The 15000-nt window shown below is 46.0% G+C and overlaps 1 protein-coding gene across 1 annotated transcript in view; it reads right to left on the minus strand.

Annotated features, from left to right (window-relative positions):
* The window catches only part of LOC116376733 (solute carrier organic anion transporter family member 2A1), a 62862-nt gene that overhangs the window by 42208 nt on the left and 5654 nt on the right, over nt 1–15000 (minus strand). The gene's annotated exons all lie outside the window — the stretch shown is intronic.

Raw genomic sequence — 15000 nt, forward strand, 5'->3', positions numbered from 1 at the left:
CTGAACCTAGGTTTCAATTTGATTTAACACATTTTTACTTATGCGACTAAAGCAAAGTTTAGGAGAAAATATATTATCTTCAGTTTCCAGGCCAAGTCCATCTGTCAGAAAGGTAGCCAAATGAGGCTAGAACGTCACAGATTTTTTTTGCAACAAAACAATTTTGCACATTCTTCTGATCAATTAACATTCCTTCCTTAACATTGTTGTAATTAAAATATTTGTGGCTACATACAGTGCATGTGAAGGAGTGATTAGGTCTACTATGAATTTTGAGCATTGATACATCTTTTCTACCTAGTAAACAGTATGGGGTTCACACATCAGTTTTCTGATACTGGTTTCTGAAAAGAGGAACACACTATTTCCTATAAAGATGTTATTTTTTGTGAAACAACATTTCTTCTTATATATTAACCCTAAACTTCCACTTTTCTCTTATGCCTAAGAACAGGGTCACTTTCAGTATAGAGCAAGCGTTTGGAAACTGAGTGATACACGGAGACAGTATCTAAGCTGAGTGATACAGAGAGGCAGTATCTAGGCTGAGTGATACAGGGAGGCAGTATCTAGGCTGAGTGATACAGGGAGGCAGTATCTAGGCTGAGTGATACAGAGTATCTAGGCTGAGTGATACAGAGAGGCAGTATCTAGGCTGAGTGATACAGAGAGGCAGTATCTAGGCTGAGTGATACACGGAGGCAGTATCTAGGCTGAGTGATACAGAGAAGGCTGTATCTAGGCTGAGTGATACAGAGGCAGTATCTAGGCTGAGTGATACAGAGTATCTAGGCTGAGTGATACAGAGAGGCAGTATCTAGGCTGAGTGATACAGAGAGGCAATATCTAGGCTGAGTGATACAGAGAGGCAGTATCTAGGCTGAGTGATACAGAGAGGCAGTATCTAGGCTGAGTGATACAGAGGCAGTATCTAGGCTGAGTGATACAGAGGCAGTATCTAGGCTGAGTGATACAGAGGCAGTATCTAGGCTGAGTGATACAGAGTATCTTGTCTGAGTGATACAGAGGCAGTATCTAGGCTGAGTGATACAGAGGCAGTATCTAGGCTGAGTGATACAGAGGCAGTATCTAGGCTGAGTGATACAGAGTATCTAGGCTGAGTGATACAGGGAGGCAGTATCTAGACTGAGTGATACAGAGAGTCAGTATCCAGGCTGAGTGATACAGAGTATCTAGGCTGAGTGATACAGAGTATCTAGGCTGAGTGATACAGAGTATCTAGGCTGAGTGATACAGAGTTTCTAGGCTGAGTGATACAGAGTATCTAGGCTGAGTGGTACAGGGAGGCAGTATCTAGGCTGAGTGATACAGGGAGGCAGTATCTAGGCTGAGTGATACAGGGAGGCAGTATCTAGGCTGAGTGATACAGGGAGGCAGTATCTAGGCTGACTGATACAGAGTATCTAGGCTGAGTGATACAGAGAGGCAGTATCCAGGCTGAGTGATACAGAGTATCTAGGCTGAGTGATACAGGGAGGCAGTATCCAGGCTGAGTGATACAGAGAGTCAGTATCCAGGCTGAGTGATACAGAGTATCTAGGCTGAGTGATACAGAGTATCTAGGCTGAGTGATACAGAGTATCTAGGCTGAGTGATACAGAGTTTCTAGGCTGAGTGATACAGAGTATCTAGGCTGAGTGGTACAGGGAGGCAGTATCTAGGCTGAGTGATACAGGGAGGCAGTATCTAGGCTGAGTGATACAGGGAGGCAGTATCTAGGCTGAGTGATACAGGGAGGCAGTATCTAGGCTGAGTGATACACAGAGGCAGTATCTAGGCTGAGTGATAAAGAGGCAGTATCTAGGCTGAGTGATACAGGGAGGCAGTATCTAGGCTGAGTGATACAGATTATCTAGGCTGAGTGATACAGGGAGGCAGTATCTAGACTGAGTGATACAAGGAGGCAGTATCTAGGCTGAGTGATACAGAGAGGCAGTATCCAGGCTGAGTGATACAGAGTATCTAGGCTGAGTGATACAGGGAGGCAGTATCCAGGCTGAGTGATTCAGAGAGGCAGTATCCAGGCTGAGTGATACAGAGAGGCAGTATCCAGGCTGAGTGATACAGAGTATCTAGGCTGAGTGATACAGGGAGGCAGTATCCAGGCTGAGTGATACAGGGAGGCAGTATCCAGGCTGAGTGATACAGAGAGGCAGTATCCAGGCTGAGTGATACAGAGTATCTAGGCTGAGTGATACAGGGAGGCAGGATCCAGGCTGAGTGATACAGGGAGGCAGTATCCAGGCTGAGTGATACAGAGAGGCAGTATCCAGGCTGAGTGATACAGAGTATCTAGGCTGAGTGATACAGGGAGGCAGTATCTAGGCTGAGTGATACAGAGTATCTAGGCTGAGTGATACAGGGAGGCAGTATCTAGGCTGAGCGATACAGAGAGGCAGTATCTAGACTGAGTGATACAGAGTATCTAGGCTGAGTGATACAGAGTATCTAGGCTTAGTGATACAGAGTATCTAGGCTGAGTGATACAGAGCTTCTAGGCTGAGTGATACAGAGTATCTAGGCTGAGTGATACAGAGTTTCTAGGCTGAGTGATACAGAGTTTCTAGGCTGAGTGATACAGGGAGGCAGTATCTAGGCTGAGTGATACAGGGAGGCAGTATCTAGGCTGAGTGATACAGGGAGGCAGTATCTAGGCTGAGTGATACACAGAGGCAGTATCTAGGCTGAGTGATAAAGAGGCAGTATCTAGGCTGAGTGATACAGGGAGGCAGTATCTAGGCTGAGTGATACAGATTATCTAGGCTGAGTGATACAGGGAGGCAGTATCTAGACTGAGTGATACAAGGAGGCAGTATCTAGGCTGAGTGATACAGAGAGGCAGTATCCAGGCTGAGTGATACAGAGTATCTAGGCTGAGTGATACAGGGAGGCAGTATCCAGGCTGAGTGATTCAGAGAGGCAGTATCCAGGCTGAGTGATACAGAGAGGCAGTATCCAGGCTGAGTGATACAGAGTATCTAGGCTGAGTGATACAGGGAGGCAGTATCCAGGCTGAGTGATACAGGGAGGCAGTATCCAGGCTGAGTGATACAGAGAGGCAGTATCCAGGCTGAGTGATACAGAGTATCTAGGCTGAGTGATACAGGGAGGCAGGATCCAGGCTGAGTGATACAGGGAGGCAGTATCCAGGCTGAGTGATACAGAGAGGCAGTATCCAGGCTGAGTGATACAGAGTATCTAGGCTGAGTGATACAGGGAGGCAGTATCTAGGCTGAGTGATACAGAGTATCTAGGCTGAGTGATACAGGGAGGCAGTATCTAGGCTGAGCGATACAGAGAGGCAGTATCTAGACTGAGTGATACAGAGTATCTAGGCTGAGTGATACAGAGTATCTAGGCTTAGTGATACAGAGTATCTAGGCTGAGTGATACAGAGCTTCTAGGCTGAGTGATACAGAGTATCTAGGCTGAGTGATACAGAGTTTCTAGGCTGAGTGATACAGAGTTTCTAGGCTGAGTGATACAGGGAGGCAGTATCTAGGCTGAGTGATACAGGGAGGCAGTATCTAGGCTGAGTGATACAGGGAGGCAGTATCTAGGCTGAGTGATACAGGGAGGCAGTATCTAGGTTGAGTGATACAGGGAGGCAGTATCTAGGCTGAGTGATTACAGGGAGGCAGTATCTAGGCTGAGTGATACAGGGAGGCAGTATCCAGGCTGAGTGATACAGGGAGGCAGTATCCAGGCTGAGTGATACAGAGTATCTAGGCTGAGTGATACAGGGAGGTAGTATCCAGGCTGAGTGATACAGAGTATCCAGGCTGAGTGATACAGAGAGGAAATATCTACACTGTAGGAAATGGTGTGTCAGTGTTTGTGTTCATCTGTGATTTCACAGACTACAATTACGGTAAGATATGTGAGACACTGGTAATTGGAAGGGATCCCAATGCTACCAGCACATGAAGAGTAATCACACTGCACGTATCTATCACTGCTACGCTGCGTCATACAGACGCACGAGGACTCAACAACACTGACAGACTACCCGGTTACTGCTACCAGCACTAGAACTGACATGCCCACACACTGATGGAGCACAGCGTAATCACTCACACACACACCTTTCTGCTGTACACATCTGGGGTTGGAGCTGGACAACGTGGTTTGGGTGTGTGTGTGTGTGTGTGTGTGTGTGTGTGTGTGTGTGTGTGTGTGTGTGTGTGTGTGTGTGTGTGTGTGTTGTGATATAACATGTACCATAGGGATGGAGGAGAGGTTCAGGATTTGCAATCTGCAGCACAAATATGTATCTAAATTGACCTACCGCAGTCCTACCCCGTGCCCTGTGACCAACCCCAGTCCTACCCTGTACACTGTGAACTACCGCAGTCCTACCCTGTACACTGTAACCTACCCCAGTCCTACCCCGTGCCCTGTGAACTACCGCAGTCCTACCCTGTACACTGTGACCTACCGCAGTCCTACCCTGTACATTGTTATCTACTGCAGTCCTACCCTGTGACTTACCACAGTCCTACCCTGTGCCCTGTGACCTACCGCAATCCTACCCTATGACCTAATGCAGTCCTACCCCGTACCCTGTGTCCTACCCCAGTCCTACCCTGTAACCTGTGACCAACCCCAGTCCTACCCCGTGCCCTGTGACCAACCCCAGTCCTACCCTGTAACCTGTGACCAACCATAGTCCTACCCCGTGCCCTGTGACCAACCCCAGTCCTACCCTGTGCCCTGTGACCAACTCCAGTCCTACCCTGTAACCTGTGACCAACCCCAGTCCTACCCTGTGCCCTGTGTCCAACTGCAGTCCTACCCTGTAACCTGTGACCAACCCCAGTCCTACCCTGTAACCTGTGACCTACCCCAGTCCTACCCTGTAACCTGTGACCAACTCCAGTCCTACCCTGTAACCTGTGAACAACCCCAGTCCTACCCTGTAACCTGTGACCAACTCCAGTCCTACCCTGTAACCTGTGACCTACCCCAGTCCTACCCTGTGCCCTGTGACCAACCCCAGTCCTACCCTGTGCCCTGTGACCAACTCCAGTCCTACCCTGTAACCTGTGACCAACCCCAGTCCTACCCTGTGCCGTGTCCAACCGCAGTCCTACCCTGTAACCTGTGACCAACCCCAGTCCTTCCCTGTAACCTGTGACCTACCCCAGTCCTACCCTGTAACCTGTGACCAACTCCAGTCCTACCCTGTAACCTGTGACCAACCCCAGTCCTACCCTGTAACCTGTGACCAACTCCAGTCCTACCCTGTAACCTGTGACCTACCCCAGTCCTACCCTGTGCCCTGTGACCAACCCCAAGCCTACCCTGTAACCTGTGACCTACCCTAGTCTAGCCTGTGCCCTGTGACCAACTCCAGTCCTACCCTGTAACCTGTGACCAACTCCAGTCCTACCCTGTAACCTGTGTCCTACCCCAGTCCCACCCTGTGCCCTGTGACCAACCCCAGTCCTACCCTGTAACCTGTGACCTACCCCAGTCTAGCCTTTGCCCTGTGGAAACCACAGGAAAACAACACACAGACTCCGAGTGTATTTGGATGCAACATGGTTTTGGACAGACTCTGACAGTCCTTCTCCCAGCCACCTCTTCTCTCAAAACACAAACAGCAAGAGGGGTCATTTACATTGTAACAACACACTGCTCATTCACAGTGACAGGTTATAAACTACCCAATACTGTCTCTAGCCAACAGCTGAGATTAGAAATGATTAGTTGATTTACGGGAAATATCCACTCCAAACCAAATACTACAGATACATTACTAGTTTTATTATTTATTATTCATCACAGCACATTCACTGTCAAATCTATGACTTGACAAATGCAGTGAGTTGCAATGAACTCTGGTGTTGTAAACGCCTCCATCTGTACATTCCTCTTATTTATTAAAGGGAATTATTTATCCACTGCAACTCAATAATATGCCCATCATTTGACAGGTCAAAGCACATGAAACCTAAAGAAATAAGAAAGGGAAAGGGAGTATCATCAATTCATATGAACTCTGATACATTGATTAAAGTATCTGGCTCAAAACAAGAGCATTTAGGGTTAATCTATCCTGGGATTAGTGTACAGAGTAAATACTGTAGCCTGTTAGAGTAAATACTGTAGCCTGCTACAGAGTAAATACTGTAGCCTGTTAGAGTAAATACTGTAGCCTGCTACAGAGTAAATACTGTAGCCTGCTACAGAGTAAATAATGTAGCCTGCTACAGAGTAAATATTGTAGCCTGTTAGAGTAAATACTGTAGCCTGTTAGAGTAAATATTGTAGCCTGTTAGAGTAAATACTGTAGCCTGCACAGAGTAAATACTGTAGCCTGTTAGAGTAAATACTGTAGCCTGTTAGAGTAAATACTGTAGCCTCACAGAGTAAATATTGTAGCCTGTTAGAGTAAATACTGTAGCCTGCTACAGAGTAAATACTGTAGCCTGTTAGAGTAAATACTGTAGCCTGCTACAGAGTAAATACTGTAGCCTGTTAGAGAGTAAATACTGTAGCCTGTTAGAGTAAATACTGTAGCCTGCTACAGAGTAAATACTGTAGCCTGTTAGAGTAAATACTGTAGCCTGCTACAGAGTAAATACTGTAGCCTGTTAGAGAGTAAATACTGTAGCCTGTTAGAGTAAATACTGTAGCCTGCTACAGAGTAAATACTGTAGCCTGTTACAGAGTAAATACTGTAGCCTGTTACAGAGTAAATACTGTAGCCTGTTATAGAGTAAATACTGTAGCCTGTTAGAGAGTAAATACTGTAGCCTGCTACAGAGTAAATACTGTAGCCTGTTACAGAGTAAATACTGTAGCCTGTTACAGAGTAAATACTGTAGCCTGTTACAGAGTAAATACTGTAGCCTGTTAGAGAGTAAATACTGTAGCCTGTTACAAGGGTGGGACTGGATGGGGGGACTGGATGGTGTTCAGAGATAGATGGAAAGGGATGAGTGTAGCTGAAGGACGGGACTGGATGGTGTTCAGAGATAGATGGGAGGGGTTGATGGTAGCTAAAGGATGGGACTGGATGGTGTTCAGAGACAGATGGGAGAGGTTGATGGTAGCTGAAGGATGGGACTGGATGGTGTTCAGAGATAGATGGGAGAGGTTGATGGTAGCTGAAGGATGGGACTGGATGGTGTTCAGAGATAGATGGGAGGGGTTGATGGTAGCTGAAGGATGGGACTGGATGGTGTCAGAGATAGATGGGAGGGGTTGAGGGTAGCTGAAGGATGGGACTGGATGGTGGTCAGAGATAGATGGGAGGGGTTGAGGGTAGCTGAAGGATGGGACTGGATGGTGTTCAGAGATAGATGGGAGAGGTTGATGGTAGCTGAAGGATGGGACTGGATGGTGTTCAGAGATAGATGGGAGGGGTTGATGGTAGCTGAAGGATGGGACTGGATGGTGTTCAGAGATAGATGGGAGAGGTTGATGGTAGCTGAAGGATGGGACTGGATGGTGTTCAGAGATAGATGGGAGGGGTTGATGGTAGCTGAAGGATGGGACTGGATGGTGTCAGAGATAGATGGGAGGGGTTGAGGGTAGCTGAAGGATGGGACTGGATGGTGTTCAGAGATAGATGGGAGAGGTTGATGGTAGCTGAAGGATGGGACTGGATGGTGTTCAGAGATAGATGGGAGAGGTTGATGGTAGCTGAAGGATGGGACTGGATGGTGTTCAGAGATAGATGGGAGAGGTTGATGGTAGCTGAAGGATGGGACTGGATGGTGTTCAGTGATAGATGGGGGGGATTGGGGGTAGCTGAAGGATGGGACTGGATGGTGTTCAGAGATAGATGGGGGGGATTGGGGGTAGCTGAAGGATGGGACTGGATGGTGTTCAGAGATAGATGGGGGGATTGGGGGTAGCTGAAGGGTGGGACTGGATGGTGTTCAGAGATAGATGGGGGGGATTGGGGGTAGGCAAAGGCGGGGACTAAAAACAAACATAATGTAATATATACTGTCTGTAAAATGTAAATAAACTCAGCAAAAAAAGAAACGTCCCTTCTTCAGGACCCTGTCTTTCAAAGACAATTCTTAAAAATCCAAATTACTTCACAGATCTTCATTGTAAATGGTTTAAACACTGTTTCACATGCTTCTACTTCTAATGAACATGCACCTGTGGAACGGTCGTTAAGACACTAAAAGCTTAGGCAATTAAGGTCACAGTTATGAAAACTTAGGACACTAAAGAGGCCTTTCTACTGACTCTGAAAAACACCAAAAGAAAGATGCCCAGGGTCCCTGCTCATCTGTGTGAATGTGCCTTAGGCATGCTGCAAGGAGGCATGAGGACTGCAGGTGTGGCCAGGGCAATACATTTCAATGTCTGTACAGTGAGACGCCTAAGATAGCTCTACAGGGAGACAGGACGGACAGCTGATCGTCCTCGCAGTGGCAGACCACGTGTAAACACACCTGCACAGGATTAGTACATTCGAACATCACACCTGCGGGACAGGTACAGGATGGCAACAACAACTGCCCAAGTTACACCAGGAACGCACAATCCCTCCATCAGTGCTCAGACTGTCCACAATAGGCTGAGAGAGGCTGGACTGAGGGCTTGTAGGCCTGTTGTACGGCAGGTCCACACCAGACATCACCGGCAACAGCGTCGCCTATGGGCACAAACCCACCATCGCTGGACCAGACAGGACTGGCAAAAAGTGCTCTTCACTGACGAGTCGCAGTTTTGTCTCACCAGGGGTGATGGTCGGATTCACACTTATCGTTGAAGGAATGAGCGTTACACCGAGGCCTGTGCTCTGCAGCGGGATTTGGAGGTGGAGGGTCTGTCATGGTCTGGGGGCGGTGTGTCACAATATTATCGGACTGAGCTTTTTGTCATCGCAGGCATTCTCAACACTGTGCGTTACAGGGAAGACATCCTCCTCCCTCATGTGGTACCCTTCCTGCAGGCTCATCCTGACATGACCCTCCAGCATGACAATGCCACCAGCCATACTGCTCATTCTGTGCATGATTACCTACAAGACAGGAATGTCAGTGTTCTGCCATGGCCAGCGAAGAGCCCGGATCTCAATCCCATTGAGCACGTCTGGACCTGTTGGATCCCCCCAGAAATGTCTGGGAACTTGCAGGTGCCTTGGTGGAAGAGTGGGGTAACATCTCACAGCAAGAACGTGAAAATCTGGTGCAGTCCATGAGGAGGAGATACACTGCAGTACTTAATGCAGCTGGTGGCCACACCAGATACTGACTGCTACTCACTCCTTTGTCAAGGGACACTTTATTCCATTTCTTTTAGTTACATGTCTGTGATACTTGTTCAGTTTATGTCTCAGTTATTACATTTTGTTATGTTCATACAAATATTTACACATGTTGAGTTTGCGGAAAATAAATGCAGTTGACAGTGAGAGGACGTTTATTTATTTTCTGAGTATTTACAGTTGAAGTCAAAAGATTACATCCACTTAGGTTGGAGTCAATTAACCTCGTTTTTCAACCACTCCACAATTTTCTTGTTAACAAATTATAGTTTTGACAAGTTGGAGGTGTACCTGTGGATGTTTTTCAAGGCCTACCTTCAAACTCAGTGCCTCTTTGCTTGACATCATGGGAAAATCAAACGAAATCAGCCAAGATCTTAGAAAAAAAAACTGTAGACCTCCACAAGTCTGGGTCATCCTTGGGAGCAATTTCCAAATGCCTGAAGGTACCACATTCATCTGTACAAACAATAGTACACAAGAATAAACCCCATGGGACCACGCTGCCGTCACGCCGTCATACCACTCAGTTTTGTCTCCTAGAGATGAACGTACTTGGTTATTACTGCATTGTCGGGAACTAGAAGCACAAGCATTTCGCTACACTCACATTAACATCTGCTAACCATGTGTATGTGACAAATCAAATTTGATTTGATTCAATTTGACTTTGTTGCGAGAAGTGCAAATCAATCCCAGAACAAAAGCAAAGGACCTTGAGAAGATACTGGAGGAAACAAGTACAAAAGTATCTATATCCACACCAGACTACGGTTTCTAACTGCACATGAGGACAAAGATTGTACTTTCTAGAAAAAATGTCCTCTGGTCTGATATAACTGTTTGGCCATAATGACCATCGTTATGTTTGGAGGAAAAAGGGGGAGGCTTGCAAGCTGAAGAACAGCCTGGGAGTGGAAGCATCATGTTGTGGGGGTGCTTTGCTGCAGGAGGGACTGGTGCACTTCACAAAATAGATGGCTTCATGAGGTAATCAAATTATGAGGATATATTGAAGCAATATCTCAAGACATCAGTCAGGAAGTTAAAGCTTGGTCGTAAATGGGTCTTCCAACTGGACAATGACCTCAAGCATACTTCCAAAGTTGTGGCAAAATGGCTTAAGGACAACAAAGTCAAGGTATTGGAGTGACCATCACAAAGTCCTGACCTCAACCCTATAGAAGATTTGTGGGCAGATCTGAAAAAGCGTGTGTGAACAAGGAGGCCTACAAACCTGACTCAGTTACACAAGCTCTGTCAGGAGGAATGGGCCAAAATTCACCCAATTCATTGTTGGAAGCTTGTGGAAGGCTACCCGAAACGTTTGACCCAAGTTAAACAATTTAAAGGCAATGCTACTAAATACTAATTGAGTGAATGTAAACTTCTGACCCACTGGGGATGTGATGACAGAAAGAAAAGCTGAAATAAATCTACTATTATTCTGACATTTCACATTCTTAAAATAAAGTGGTGATCTAACTGACATAAGGCAGGGAATTTTTACTAGGATTTAAATGACAGGAATTGTGAACAACTGAGTTTAAATGTATTTGGCTAAGGTGTAGGTAAACTCCCAACTTTTACAGTTAATGTGATAGGATGCCATTTGGGACAAAGTCCATAATAATGGCGTCCTCGAGGAAGAAAATGGGCCGGTGCATTTAGAAATGCCAGGGCTGATTTCTGGTCCCATTTGGGACAAAGTCCATAATAATGGCGTCCTCGAGGAAGAAAATGGGCCGGTGCATTTAGAAATGCCAGGGCTGATTTCTGGTCCCATTTGGGACAAAGTCCTCATGTTTGCCTGTTTGTTTGAAGTGCAGGAGGAAGACATGTGCAGAGCCTGATTGGCAGGATCCTCACTGTGCTTAGGAGTTTCCTGAACATCAAAGCTATATTGTACAGTAGCATAGCAGTGCTTTCACAGTTGTACTGCCAAGAACCAATCTGAATTATAGTCACAGTAATTGATAACCACAACTTGTATTTGGCTAAAGGTGTATGTAAACTTCCGACTTCTAATGTATAAGCTGCAAGAAGAAGCCTAATTGTTGTTTCCATTAGTTCATTCCAATTAGGGGCAGTAGGGGAAATAATAATGGAAAATATATATATATTGAAAATAATACAATAAATTTCACATGATGTTGTGCAAATGGAATAGACAACAGGTGGAAATTATAGGCAATTAGCAAGACACCCCCAATAAAGGAGTGGTGACCACAGACCACTTCTCAGTTCCTTCTCAGTTCCTATGCTTCCTGGCTGATGTTTTGGTCACTTTTGAATGCTGGCGGTGCTTTCACTCTAGTGGTAGCATGAGACGGAGTCTACAACCCACACAAGTGGCTCAGGTAGTGCAGCTCATCCAGGATGGCACATCAATGCGAGCTGTGGCAAGAACGTTTGCTGTGTCTGTCAGCGTAGTGTCCAGAGCATGGAGGCGCTACCAGGAGACAGGCCAGTACATCAGGAGATGTGGAGGAGGCCGTAGGAGGGCAACAACCCAGCAGCAGGACCGCTACCTCTGCCTTTGTGCAAGGAGGAGCAGGATGAGCACTGCCAGAGCCCTGCAAAATGACCTTCAGCAGGCCACAAATGTGCATGTGTATGCTCAAAGACTCCATGAGGGTGGTATGAGGGCCCGACGTCCACAGGTGGGGGTTGTGCTTACAGCCCAACACTGTGCAGGACGTTTGGCATTTGCCAGAGAACACCAAGATTGGCAAATTCGCCACTGGCGCCCTGTGCTCTTCACAGATGAAAGGAGGTTCACACTGAGCACATGACAGACGTGACAGAGTCTGGAGACGCCGTGGAGAACGTTCTGCTGCCTGCAACTTCCTCCAGCATGACCGGTTTGGCGGTGGGTCAGTCATGGTGTGGGGTGGCATTTCTTTGGGGGGCCGCACAGCCCTCCATGTGCTCGCCAGAGGTAGCCTGACTGCCATTAGGTATCGAGATGAGAACCACAAGACCCCTTGTGAGACCATATGCTGGTGCGGTTGGCCCTGGGTTCCTCCTAATGCAAGACAATGCTAGACCTCATGTGGCTGGAGTGTGTCAGCAGTTCCTGCAAGAGGAAGACATTGATGCTATGGACTGGCCCGCCCGTTCCCCAGACCTGAATCCAATTGAGCACATCTGGGACATTTTTTATTTATTTTATTTTTTATTTTACCTTTATTTAACCAGGTAGGCAAGTTGAGAACAAGTTCTCATTTACAATTGCGACCTGGCCAAGATAAAGCAAAGCAGTTCGACAGATAAAACGACACATAGTTACACATGGAGTAAAAACAAACATACAGTCAATAATGCAGTATAAACAAGTCTATATACAATGTGAGCAAATGAGGTGAGAAGGGAGGTAAAGGCAAAAAAGGCCATGATGGCAAAGTAAATACAATATAGCAAGTAAAATACTGGAATGGTAGTTTTGCAGATCATGCACATCATGTCTCGCTCCATCCACCAACGCCACATTGCACCACAGACTGTCCAGGAGTTGGCGGATGCTTTAGTCCAGGTCTGGGAGAAGATCCCTCAGCAGACCATCCGCCACCTCATCAGGAGCATGCCCAGGCGTTGTAGGGAGGTCATACAGGCACGTGGAGGCCACACACACTACTGAGCCTCATTTTGACTTGTTTTAAGGACATTACATCAAAGTTGGATCAGCCTGTAGTGTGGTTCTCCACTTTAATTTTGAGTGTGACTCCAAATCCAGACCTCCATGGGTTGATAAATTTGATTTTCATTGATAATTTTTGTGTGATTTTGTTGTCAGCACATTCAACTATGTAAAGAAACAAGTATTTAATAAGAATATTTCATTCATTCAGATCTAGGATGTGTTATTTTAGTGTTCCCTTTATTTTTTGGAGCAGTGTATATATATTTACAACAACAAAAAAAAAATATATATATGGGGGATTAGAAATTATGCAGACAATTACATTGATTGATAGACAATCTATCTGTCTATCTATTTATTAAAGCTGATCTACCCCCTAAAAAATAACATATCTCTGACAAAATGCTGACTATTAAGTGGACTGGACAAGAGTTTTTTGGAGAGAATGAAAGTTTTTCAGGGATAAGTACGATTAATATTAGCAGCACAGATGCAGTTCTGTTCAGGAAGTGGGAAGGACGCGACACACACAGCTCAGCCAACACCAGCTGGTTGGCAGACAGGCTCCGCCCCAGCTCCGCCTACACCAGCTGGTTGGCAGACAGGCTCCGCCCCAGCTCAGCCAACACCAGCTGTTTGACAGACAGGCTCCGCCCCAGCTCCGCCTCCAATTATACATCTCATGCCAGTCGAATCTCTTGCTTCCCAGTAGCTAACCAGTCATCACCAACCTAGTTATTTCTAGTTAGCTACCCTGGTTAACCTTTTACCTCAAAGGGTTAAATCAAGGTCACACAGGGTGTTTTTTGGTAAGTCGTAATCAAAAGGAAACACCTCACACACATGGTTATGGGCTTAAAAAAAAAAAAAAGACACCTATACCATGTCAGGAAATGTTGAAAGTTGAAATGTATTCAATTTTGAGTTTGCATCCCAATATTACACATTATATACATTCCAGAAGACTGAAATATAACAACAAGTTTGACGTAGAAACACCAGATTTTCAGGGGTTCTAAAAATATATGTTTATTAATTATGAAAAATAAATAAATAACATTCCACCCATAATGCCACTAGAGGGCGATGTGGTCATTTGACTGCAGGAAAGGGCTACGAAACACAAGCTGAAAACACAAGCTGCTTACCAAATTAAAAACAATTGCAGCATTAAGTTCAATAGTAAATCAACAGTCTAGCTACAGAATGTATTTCTCTGCCTGGAGTATAGAAAGGTTTAAAAAAAAAAAAAATGTAGTCTCGTTCAACCCTCGTACTCCCCAATTGCATTTCAGAGCCAGGTTCTGTAGCCAAAGTACTAGCCAAGTCTTCTCTCTTTCCCGAGAGGAAAAGATTACTTGATTCGTCCGTTGAAAAGATGTGACCCATAATACCGGCGCATAGTTTGTTTCTTTCTATCGTGCGTTGGCGGGCCACATTTAACAATCATAAAGCGTATCGCCGGCAGTTTTAAAACTAGGCAACTCGCGGACGGGACCGTTAAACATTTGTTTTAGGCTACACCTTGTTCAGTGGTACCTCCATTAGCTAGCTATAGCTAACAACCTGGGGCGAGTACAGCAGGACACAACGTTTCAGAACGTTCAGGTAGAAATATGCTATGTAAACAAACATGCCTCTGTGACATGTTGAATAAGGAACGATGTCGGCTCTATTTGTGACATTTCTATCTGCAACGTTCGAGAACGTTTTGCTTGTTAGCTAAGGCCAGCTACTTTAAGTGCTGACTGTCTTCCCTGCAGCCTACTTGGTGTGTGAACTGCTGACTGTCTTGTCTGTAGCCTAGATGGTGTGTGAACTGCTGACTGTCTTCCCTGTAGCCTAGTTGGTGTGTGAACTGCTGACTGTCTTCCCTGTAGCCTACTTGGTGTGTGAACTGCTGACTGTCTTCCCTGTAGCCTAGTTGGTGTGTGAACTGCTGACTGTCTTCCCTGTAGCCTAGTTGGTGTGTGAACTGCTGACTGTCTTCCCTCTAGCCTACTTGGTGTGTGAACTGCTGACTGTCTTCCCTCTAGCCTACTTGGTGTGTGAACTGCTGACTGTCTTCCCTGTAGCCTAGTTGGTGTGTGAACTG

This window comes from Oncorhynchus kisutch, linkage group LG13 (assembly GCF_002021735.2).
Source record: "Oncorhynchus kisutch isolate 150728-3 linkage group LG13, Okis_V2, whole genome shotgun sequence".
NCBI lineage: Eukaryota > Metazoa > Chordata > Actinopteri > Salmoniformes > Salmonidae > Oncorhynchus > Oncorhynchus kisutch.